Here is an 11,806-nt window from a genome sequence, read left to right as displayed (position 1 = left end):
GGGGGGGGGGAATCTGACTCATATCACTTTTTGTGAGTTCTTCCACAAAAATTGGTGGGATGCGTGTGTTTAGAAACACAAGGGAATATGTAGCTCTACCTTTTAGACAGTGCATTGTCATTGGCACAAAGTTATATGAAGGAATATATTCCTTATTCTTTTTCAAAGAAATGATTTCCACCTCAAATGCACAAAATGATGCTCAAGTACTTCTGAGTCCAAAATGTCATTTTTGCGTCGAGTTAGGTCCAACTGGAAAAGACCTTACTAAAAAAAATAAATCATAACCCGGTTAACGTCTAAATTACGATGATCCAGTTAGTAGTGTTAACTCGTTAAGGTCATAACGTGCTCAAGGTCCGTGGAGAGTTTCATGCCCATTAAAGAAAAAAAAAGGCAATAGTGCAGTTTAATGTTTTGGTTTCATAGGAATTAAAACAAATAATTGAATGACATAATTTTTAAATAGTGATATTTATACGGAATAATTATAATTATTATTTAATTGTATTGCACGTGTATGAATGTATTTGTGGAAACTAAATAGTTATTCCCATATTTGACTTTGCATGAATGCATGAATATATTTTAATTATTATTATTTTAATTGTATTTGCATGCGCATGAATATATTTGTGGAAATTATATAGTTATCCCTCTATTTGACTTTGCATGAATGCATGAATATATTTTAATTTTATATTATTTTAATTGTACTCGAAAATGATTTGTGATTCCCAGAATCTCTACTCGCATTACTCCCAACATTAGGTGGCATATACCTAGGATAGAGTTTTAATTTTATGTTACCCGATATAACCGTAAGTGAGAGAAGTTTACTTTTTTTGCAAGTAGACTTGAAGCTTTTTATGAATTCGAACCAATGAAATTGATCAGGTTGAGAGACTAGTAGTCATGGATTGATGCAGCTATTTTAGTAGAGAACACTATATTGACCTACTTTTTTCGGATTAATGGGGGGTGGTTTTATTGGGAGTATCTATGACCATTCGCCTAGGTCGAGTTCATTTCTTTGCTAATTTCTGTGACTGGAACAGATTTTAACAAGCGAGTCTTGGTGGCTTTAATTGAAACAGTAAGCTTGAGGTGATTTTTTGCTAGGAAGTTATTAAACACCCGCTGAGATGCATTGTCGACTAAGAAGTATGTTGAATGGGGTACAATTAGGTTGAGACTAGGAGAATGTCAACAATTCAGGTTGTTAGAGAGGTTGAATATCAAATGAGAAACTCATTTCTGCTCGCCTCTCCCTGTCTTATGCATCTGAAAGAGATGGAGGGAATGAAATGGTTTCAGCACCAGATTGATCATGCACCATAAGAATCGAACAAGATTTGAAATGGTATATCGTTTGATCCTCAAACCATGCTTTTAGATCCAACATTTGTGCTAGAATCCCATCTGACCTTCCATAAACTTTTGTTGCACTTAAACAATCAGGCTCTGCATCTGACATCGGGTTGGAACAGACGAACCTCTTTTAAATCATCTTCATATCCTCTGACTTAAATTTTTTGACGATGTCCTTATAAGGTTTCCACTAACCAAGCCTTTGTTTCACCATCCACATGAGCTTTTCCAGCAAATTTTTTGGCTCACTTTTTTTTTTAACGACGTCCATTACAGATGGGTTCTGACGGTTTGAGATAAGCCTTTGTTTGAATCGGAATGGAGGAGTTGCATTTGGCATATGCTAAATGTGAGCCTGGAAAATGTTGTATCTTAGCCTTTAATCTAATCGACGGCTAAAAGAATGAACAGAAACTTTACCATATATTCTCTAACCTCCGGTATTATTGTCTGATATATTTAGAAGATATTTTCAATGAATTGAAACTCTATCCTAGATGAATGCCACCTAATGTTGGGAGTAATGGGAGTAGGCATTTTGAGAGTCACAAATCATTTTCGAATTGTATTTTCATGTACATGAATGTATTTGTGGAAATTAAATAGTTATCCCTGTATTTGACTTTGCATGAATGCAGGAATATATTTGTTTGGGAAAAAATTGATCTTCACCACAAACAATCTCAATTGAAGTTGATGCTCGATCTTCTCCTCCTGATAAATTGAATGGGTTTACCTGTAAAAATCCTCCGACGCTCAAGTTACCATAGAGTTTTCTACATGAGTTTTTAGGGTTTTGAGGCATACCTTTTTACGGTTCATCTCCCATGTATTTATACAATGCATCTTAGTATGTTCCGGAACCTTTTCCTAGGGTTTTGGAAGTAGATAGGTGGAACTGGGCTAATGAAAATGGGCCGCTTTTAGCTGATATTAATGTGAAAATATTAGGGTACACACATCCTCTTAACTTCCAACTTGTTGTGCGTTAAGAAGTTCAGAGTCCCATTGAGCGTTACTTGTTATGGGGAGTGTTATCCAAGTCGCTCCCATTGTTGTAGAGGTATTTACAATGACCCTCCCAGCTGTGGTATCATGTTGAATTTAGCTCGCGCGCTAAGCGAGACTTTTTTCCACATGGGGGCGTCTTTGTAATATCTCTGCTCATGCTTGGGGACGAGTTACGTCATCAACGTCGACGCGAAAGAAGAACAAACTTCTTAACCCCCAACAAGTTGGAGGTTAAGAAGGGGCGATGTTTGTACCGTGTATAAAAAATACTCGAAAACCCGCTAGTCAAAGCCTGTCTAGTCCGTTCAAAGAAGATTCTAGAAATTTCTAGAATTCTTGTTGCCCAAGTTGTTTGCACATCAAGTTTATATCATAATTAGGGTTACAGAAACACTATAAATACATGTATCTTAAACCCTAAAGAGGTATGGAATCCTAGGTTGGCTAACCCGAAGAAATACAATTGTATCATGATCATCAATAAAATCACTCCCTATGGGATTCTTCCGTGGATGTAGGCAACACTTGCCGAACCACGTTAAATTCTTTGTCTCTCTTATTTATCGTTTCCTAACCCTCGCATAATCATCATTAAATCATCGTGTTTAGTTCCTAAAAGTAATTTTGGGTACAAACAATATTTTAATTTTTATTATTTTAATTGTATTTGCATGTGCATGAATGTATTTATGGAAACTAAATAATTATCTTTGTATTTGACTTTCTATGAATGGATGAATATATTTTAATATTTTATTAATCTTATTTATGAGTGGAAGATAATTATGGATATTATATATTATTTGTTTTTTTTTTTCCAATTTGGTAAGTTGAAATTGTATATTAATTTACATTAGTCCATTTTTGTGAGAAACTAAATAGTATAGATAAAAAGATAAATGTTTCATTATAATAATGCAGACGTTATGGAAGTTTATAAAGGAGAATTAAGGGACATAAAAGTGAAATTTCATAGCATTTTTCGCAAAATGGAAAGAAATGAAAACAGTACAAAATTATACAACATAGCATGAAATTCTATAATGGCATACTTAGTAATCATAGATCAAGAATCTCATTCAACTAATCATAAAATGAAATGGCCAAATTTCTTTAAAAAGAAAAAACGAATCGTCACCAAAAATATGCATACACACAGAACACTAAAACAATTAATTTTTTTTTCTTTCTATAAAACAATTATTTAATTTTGAATATCTTTAAATATAAAAATAAAATAAAATAAATAAGTAAATATAAGGCACTATATTCATCATAACGAAGATGACTCACAAACAGTATAGAATTTTAGATTATCATACGTCACTACATCTTATGATTCATAAAAAAAAAATATATAGACCACTTAAGGTTAATTAACAGACGAGAAATCTATAAGAGAAACAAACAAGTGTTGCGATAATTAGGTCCTAACAGTATACTACTATGCCCAATAAGTTAAACCAAATCAACCAATCAAAATGTTTCAAACAAATCATGATATTTATATATTCACATTCTCAAACCACACGGCATCGTACATATCATGGATGACAATGAAGTAAAAACACAACATGATGATTTTATAGATAAAAAAAATTAAAAAAAAATAGTCAGTGGTTGACAAACCAATCATTTAATTGAAAGAAAGGTAAAAAAGAAAAAAATCAGACTTGCACAAATCAAGATTCATTAACATTAAACGATGGAAAAAACTCATCAAACCCATTCGACTGATTGAAAGAGATAAAAAAAAATTGTGTCGATATATACCTTACGATCCTAAGGAATAGGAGGAAGAATCAAAACATAATCCAACTTTAGCTCGACAAATCAAACCAACAGAATTCCTTTGGTGTTAATACAAATCAGCAGATTCCCTTCATCCCATCTTTCACCCATTAACATTGCAGATTTCCTTTTCCAAATAAATTAGATTAAATCAAATCAAATCAAATCTGCCACAACCAAAGGAAGAAAAATACTTAGCTTGACGATGATTCCATAACTGCGACGATGTAAATCCGAGCACCATTTTTTTTGAACAACTTGTATTTATCATCCATGTAGAAAAAAGAAAAAAACTTTAACCAATCTCGCTATGCGGTTTAGCTTCGTGCTTGATAAGGTTTTGGAGTAATAATAAGAAAGAGAGAAAAGAGAAAAGAAGAAGAAGAACATTTCAATTAGCCAGAGAGGAAACCATATTACATAGGTATAGCATTCTATTTATACAAGGGAAGGGAATACCATAGTATTCTAATGGACCGCACATCCATGGACCACATGTCCTATAACAAAATCCTCTTTTATCACATTTTTCCGCTGCAATTATTCTAAAACGAATCTTTCATCCATAACCTAAGTATTTCTCGGTATGCTTTATTGTCCCTTCAATAAGACGTCGCCATATGGCACTGATTTCCTTACGATATAATTACAGTTAGATGATTTAATTAATATGGGAAACAAAATATAAAATAGTCAATAGTTACCTTTTATGGCGTGAAGTCATTTCATAACCAAAATTCAAACTTAATCTCTTCTTCTTTTCCCCCCAGTGATGTCCATCCTTCTGCTGCTAATATTCTAAAACGAATCTTCCATCCATAACCTAAGTGAAATAAGAAATTTTCAATAAAAATATATATAGTATTTGTTTTTCATAATTTTATAAAGCCAAAAATTATGATGATAAACTAACTTTTCATAAAAATCCAAGTAAAAAAAGTTATTCGCTGGAATTATCTTACTTCATCTATCTATAATACAAAACAAAAGGGGATTTTGAGCCTTGGACAGTCGGATAACATTATTTTGAGAGACAAACATGTGATCCGCCCATCCCATTCTCATCCCTACCAAAGACATCTAGCGGTTGTGGTGTTTTTAACCCCCTTCTAACCCTCTTAATTAGTTCATCTTCAATTAAATGTTACAATTATTAAATGGTTCCATTACAAAAATAAACCGAAAACATAAATATTACAATAACTTTTAACCATATGTTTAAGTAAAACAAATTTTCCAGTCTTCAAAACTCTGCAAAACACAAACAACGTATTCTTTTTAAAAATACTAGAAATAATTTTTACCCTACTCATTGTATAGAAGGAAAAACTCAAAAATACAAAAAATAATTTTCATTGTACTCATTGAACAAATGGAACAATCGAAAACAAATACATAACCAAAAAATGACTCACCAAAAATTTCCTCACGTATTTATTGCATTCGAATAAGTCAACTTTCATTAACCTGCAAGAATACAAATAACATTAGAGTTACAATATGTAAAACCCAAAGAACAAAGAATTTTAGAAGAAAAGTACTATCCTCATGCATTTAAACTCAAAAAAGAAACGTTACAAAAATATCTTGGGGAATATAAATTTGTTCAGAAACTATCTCGAGTTCTCAACAACAACACCTAAAAAAATTGTTATACTTTCTCCGGAATTTTTTCTCTTCATTAGGGTCTGACCGTCTGAGATGGATTACTCTAGATCGATACATAGAGATGCAGCTGGAAAGAGAAACAATGGAATATGTATAACCGTCTGAGCTCGATCACTCTAGATTGATACATAGAGATGCAGCTGGAAAGAGGAAAGATCATCATGATTTGTGTGGCGGATTATGGACAAATGAGAAACATTTACATTTTTTGCAACAGATGGAAGATTGTTTTGTTAGAATAATGTTGATCGATATTGATCCTCCTTATCGTGACAAGAATAATAAGAATATGAATAGTTCTCTAAAAGAAGAGAACCTCAAAAGGAAACGTTATTAAAAGAAAAAAAAAAACTTGATTTGTTTCTACTCCAGCAAACTTACAAGGTGGAGCTAATATTTAGGACATGCACAGATAGTTAAGGATTGCAGCTCACCGATTTCCTCTTTTGATTGAAAATACTGACCTAATTTTTTTCGCTTGATTTCATTCCTGTATATACTCCTCTAATTATCCTCCTACCATCATGAGAAATACTAACCCATAATTTCACTTTCTTTTCTATTTACTCTCCTAATTATCCTCCCACGATCATGTTCGGATTATCTGTCCCCTAGTTGGGTGTGTCTTCGTGTCCCTCCAATTATGTGATGCCATGTGGTACCAATTGTTTTCCCATGTATTCTCACAATTTTATGATCTCGTTAATTTAGGAAACGTAAGAGATTTTCCCTTTTCTGGCATAAAATCATTGCCGAACCAAAACCAAACCTCTATATATTCTAATTAATGAAACATGCACCTAAAAAAAATAAACAAATATGAAATTAAAAATTAATTTAATAAGTCTTTTAGTAATATGGTTCTCCAATTGCTCTTCAATAGTAGCTTTCTTATCCATTGCTATCAGAAAGATAGTCATCCAAACTAATTTAATAGCTCACTTATCTATTTTTAGATTTTTTATCAAATCTAATGTTCATAGTAGATCGATTGTATACAAGTTTTGATATATGTTAATTTGATTGATGATTCACATCTATAATCAAAGCAGATACTCCTTAAATCCGAATAGAACAATGAGCGTATATGTTAGACCTATTAGAAGGAGGTGGAGGTAGTCACTATTTTTTCAAAATAACTTCGACACCAGTGGCGGAACCAAAAATGTTGGGAACTCCTGGCTTGACCATTTTATACTCATGGCTAGGCTGGTTTAAACCTAAAATTAGCATACTAAAATTTGGCCTAATATAAATAAGTTGTCAATAAAAAAGGTTTTTGTGGGCTTTGGGTGGCTTAAGCCAGCCCAATCTAGGCTATTGTTCTGCCCTTGTGGACAACCAAAATTCTATATCACAATTCTATGAAAAACATAGAGACGGGAAAATCTCTTCTTTTGCCATCTTTTTACGTAGAAGTGAAAAATTGAATATTAATAGCCTAAAAATTTGGTGAGATGAATGTCTTTAGTCATTTTTCATCTACTGCAACTTACCCATTCATAAATATTCCTCCTATTTTTTACCCAGAGTTTTCCTATTTACCACTCTTATTAGAATTTCTAAGTAATACTGCTTTTTAATTCTACTTTTCCCTAATTACCACTTTTAAAAGTCAAATCAAATTTAACTATAACTAACTTGTCTTCTTCTCCACAGAGTGAACTCATGGAGAGAAGAGTATTTAATCAAGCAGCTATCTGTACAATTCCTAAAGATGTTTGGAAGGTTCTTTGGAAGATGCAATTACTCCATAGAGTGAAGCTTTTCATTTGGAAATGCCTCAAGAATGCAGTTCCAACAAGGACAAGATTAGCTCAGTTTAACTATCTGGATGATCATCACTGAAGTATCTATAATTCAGTAGAGGAGTCACTATTTCATCTCCTCCTTGTCTGCAATCACTCTAAAGATGTATGGAGACTGCTTAATATAAATATTGATCAAGTCATAACCAACTGCCAAAGTGTCATACAATGGATTACTTCATGGTTTGTGGATGTCAGGAATTCAAATGCTGAAGAAACTCAACAATGGAGATCTCTTCTAATGATTGGGTGTTGGATAATTTGGAAAAAGAGATGTGACTGCATCTTCTAGGATAAATCTCTAAACCCTGAAAACACTGTAGCTAGAATTAATTATCATATGTCTCAACTTAACTTCACTTCTGCTTCTACAGATAACTTAGTTGAGAGCATACCAACACAATCAGGCAGTCAAACCACTAGTGCTAGAGATGATACTACCCTTACACTCTTTGTAGATGCATCTTTTGACTATAGTACTAATGATTGTGGCACCGGTATGGTGCTCTATAATTTTGCAGGGAAAATCTCAGGCGTCAAAGGATCCTATGCAGCTAGAGTAAAAGACCCAGAAACAGGGGAGTGCATGGTTGTAGTGGAAGCTCTGAGCTGGATTCGAAACAAAAACATCTCAAAGATTCACATTGCAGCTGATGCAAAAACGGTTGTGAAATCCATCACAACAGAAAAAGTTTATGTCAGCTGGGAAAATAGGAAAATGATTAGACGGATTAAATCTATCTTATCGTCTTTTAGTCTTTGGTCAGTCACTCATGTCAAAAGAGATAGTAATCTTTTGGCGGATAGAGTTTCAAAAAGAATAAGATGTGAAAAACAATCTTTAGAAGAAAGTTATTACTCTGCTATTTGTATTGACACTTTTCTGGAGAAGTTTAATGCTCCTCCTGCTATTTAAATAAAATTTCCAGTTATCTAAAAAAAAAACTCGTCTTCTTCTCCACGAACATCCGTTTTTATTAAAAGCCCATTACAAGATGTTAACACTAGGTTAATTAGATTTCTGTTAAAATTAGTGCATTGGATCAAAGTGACAAATGATTAGCTCAGTTGATTAGTTCTTGGAAGAAGAATACAAAATTAGCCGTGGCCACTACCACTTTAATCTTGTTTAGATTAGTACCAATCCATCCGAAAAAATATAAACGAAGGTATTAAAGATAATGGTTTTACCATCACCAAAGAAGTAAACAATCTTCATTCCCTGCTTCCCACTTCCCCATCCAAAGCAACACCACACTCCTCGGAAGCAATACCTTAAATTGTGGAGGAAAGAGCCGTACAGTTGGCATATTCTTCCTTCTTCATTTTCGAGGGAATAAGTATTTACACAAATACGAATTTTCATATTAGTGTTTACACATCAAACTTTTAAAAATACGAGTTTACACACAATTTAAAATTTCTAACCGGTTTTATAATTTTGAATATGAAAATAACCATAATTGTGTTGCAATTTATTCACTGTGCCATTTTGCTAAAAATGAAAAATAAAACGCTAAATTGGTGAATATTGTCTTTCGCAGCCTATTTTCTAGGAATATTAGTTTTAGTAAATCCAATTTAACCGCATTGTCTGGGAGATTTGAATAAAAGTGGACTAAATCTCCTAAAATATAGATAAATCAGGCTAATTTTCCTAGAAAATAGGCTATTGGTCCGTTTTTTCCAGCTTTAAAATATGAATATTTTGCTTTAAAACTAGATATGTCAAAGGCGTGTGATCGAGTTTCTTGGTCCTTTCTTAGCTTCATGCTTCATCAAATGAGTATTCATGCTCATTCACATGACCTGATAATGAACTGTGTCACTTCTTCGGCTTTTTCTATTATTTTGAATGGTGCTCATTATGGGAAATTTAAGAGTGGAAGAGGACTGCGGCAAGGGTGTCCGCTCCCAAGGTTTATCTTTGCTTATGGAAAAATTCGAAGATTTGAATCTATACAGTGGGTACCATTTCAACAACGGAGGACCTTCTATCAGTCATCTCATGTTTGATGATGACTTGTACTTCTTTGTGAAAAACTCGGAGTTTAATGGAGATCAACTGAAGAAAATTTTAGATACTTACGCTTCATTCTCAGGTCAGATCAGAAACTACTCCAAATCTTCAATTCATTTCAATACTGGTTGTTCTAGTTTTCATAAAGGGAGAACCATACAAAAATTTGGAGTAAGAGAAATGGAAGTAAGTGAGAAATATTTGGGATCATATCCACTGAAGTCCGACTACAACATTGAAACTCATGAACCTTTGATCTCAAAGTTTGATAGTAAATTTGCAGGCTATAGATCTTTCTTTGTTAATTCGACAGGAAGAACAGTTCTATCCAAAAATGTCCTTTCAGCCATTCCCATCTATCCAATGGGTATCAGTAAGCTGCCAAAAGGTGTGATCAATCACATTTCTCATATTCAACGTGCTTTCTGGTGGGGACATGATACTTACACAAGAAAATGACACTTCATCAATTGGGATAAAATGGCAAGAGCAAAGGAAGATGGAGGTCTTGGTTTGAGAAACATGGAACAAGTGAATATTTCTTTAGTCTCTAAATTAGTTTGGAGATTCTTGACGACTCCGGATGCTGCTTGGGTGAAAATGTATAAGGCTAAATATCTTCATTCAGTTTCGTTCTGGGATTGTGAACCAAACTGGGAGATTCTAAGACATGGAAGGATATGATGTCGATAAAAGAAATTTTTTCTAATAATTATTGCTGGTTCATTGGCTCAGGTAATTCAATTAATATTTGGAAAGATCTGTGGGTTCCAAATATCCCGGGATTCATACCAACTAGATTAAATCAGATAACTATTGATGTGGAAGTTGTTTCAGACTTGTTTATTCAAGGGCAGAAAATCTGGAATTTTGAGTTATATTCACAGATGTTTCCGACAGATCAGGTGGAAACAATTGCTAACATATATATCCCGCAAGATGATTTAATTGAAGATAAACTTGTTTGATTGAAAACAAAGTCTGGAGTCTTTACGGCTAAATCCTGTTACAAGGTGCTGGTAGATAATGTGGCAACAACATCTACAATTTCATCTTTTCCATGGAAGCAATTTTGGAAAAACATGAAAACGATGCCAAAGATTCATACTTTTGTCTGGAAGGTCTTACATAATGGGTTGGCAGTCTATGGAAACTTATCAAAGTTTAATATGCATATTCAGAATGTATGCGTGCTTTGTAACTCTGGAGAGGAAACAGTGCATCACCTGCTATTCTCTTGTCAATTCTCAAGGGCAGTCTTTCAAGCAAGTCCCTTACAAATTGATATTTCCGAAGGATATATGCAGATGGAGATCATTCAACATTGGTTGGAACAATATGATCAAGGAGTTATGATAAACCTAGGTTCATGCATATTGTGGAACATATGGAAAACTAGAAACGACAAAATCTTCAACAATGTGCAACCATCAGTTCCTCTCTGCATTCATAAAGCCCTACAAGACTTTAAGAGTTTTGATTTACATCATGCACTGAATTATTGTTCTTCAATTCCATTACAAAGGCAGAATGTGTCTCATTGGCAAGCTCCTCCTCAATTTCACATCAAAATTAACGTTGATGCAGTTTACTCAGATGGAAAAGGCGCGGCAGCAGCTGTCGCAACAGACTCTTTGGGTAGGCATTTGGGAAGTGGAGCTATCTGCTTTGACTCTTTATCATAAATGGTGGCATAGGCAAAATCATATGTCCTTGGTACTCAATTATCAAGAAGAATCCAAGGTTCCAGAATCATTATCGAAGGGGATGCTGAGGATATCCCAAAAGCTATTACAGGGAATACGAACGACATTCCGTGGAGAATTCGTTCCATTGTTCTCTCTATTCGTGATCGCGTCAAGGATTTTAGTGATATTAGTTTCACTGCAGTTCCTAGAGACGCAAATTCAATTGCTCATGATTTAGTTCAATTTCCAATCTTAAACTTTCAAAACAGATAGTGGTCATTTGATGAATCTCCTTTTTGTATTATGAAACGTCTCAACTCTTTTGAGGATTAATAAAAATTAATTTATATTTCCTTCAAAAAAAAATCAGGCTGGATCTTGTTACCTATTCTTTATTATTTTAATGCGAAAATTCAAGATTCGGTTTGTGCATTTGAGCCATTGCAGTA

The 11,806-nt window shown here is 33.7% G+C and overlaps 1 long non-coding RNA gene across 4 annotated transcripts; it reads right to left on the bottom strand.

Annotated features, from left to right (window-relative positions):
- Positions 1-1,249: 1,249 nt before the first annotated feature.
- Positions 1,250-6,129, bottom strand: LOC113362139. 4 transcript variants are annotated; one of them, XR_003365567.1, is made up of 5 exons: positions 5,813-6,129; positions 5,589-5,640; positions 4,878-4,996; positions 4,156-4,807; positions 1,250-1,726 (listed from the first exon to the last, which is right to left on the bottom strand). It is a non-coding gene; the product is annotated as an uncharacterized LOC113362139 (long non-coding RNA). The 4 variants fall into 4 exon arrangements; XR_003365568.1 differs by having other exon boundaries at positions 4,156-4,799; XR_003365565.1 differs by having other exon boundaries at positions 4,156-4,996.
- Between the last annotated feature and the right edge of the window lie 5,677 nt (positions 6,130-11,806).

The sequence above is a fragment of the Papaver somniferum genome, chromosome 3 (assembly GCF_003573695.1).
Source record: "Papaver somniferum cultivar HN1 chromosome 3, ASM357369v1, whole genome shotgun sequence".
Classification (NCBI taxonomy): Eukaryota; Viridiplantae; Streptophyta; class Magnoliopsida; order Ranunculales; family Papaveraceae; genus Papaver; species Papaver somniferum.
Note: the sequence above shows the minus strand (reverse complement) of the source record. Positions and strands in the feature narration are given on the sequence as shown.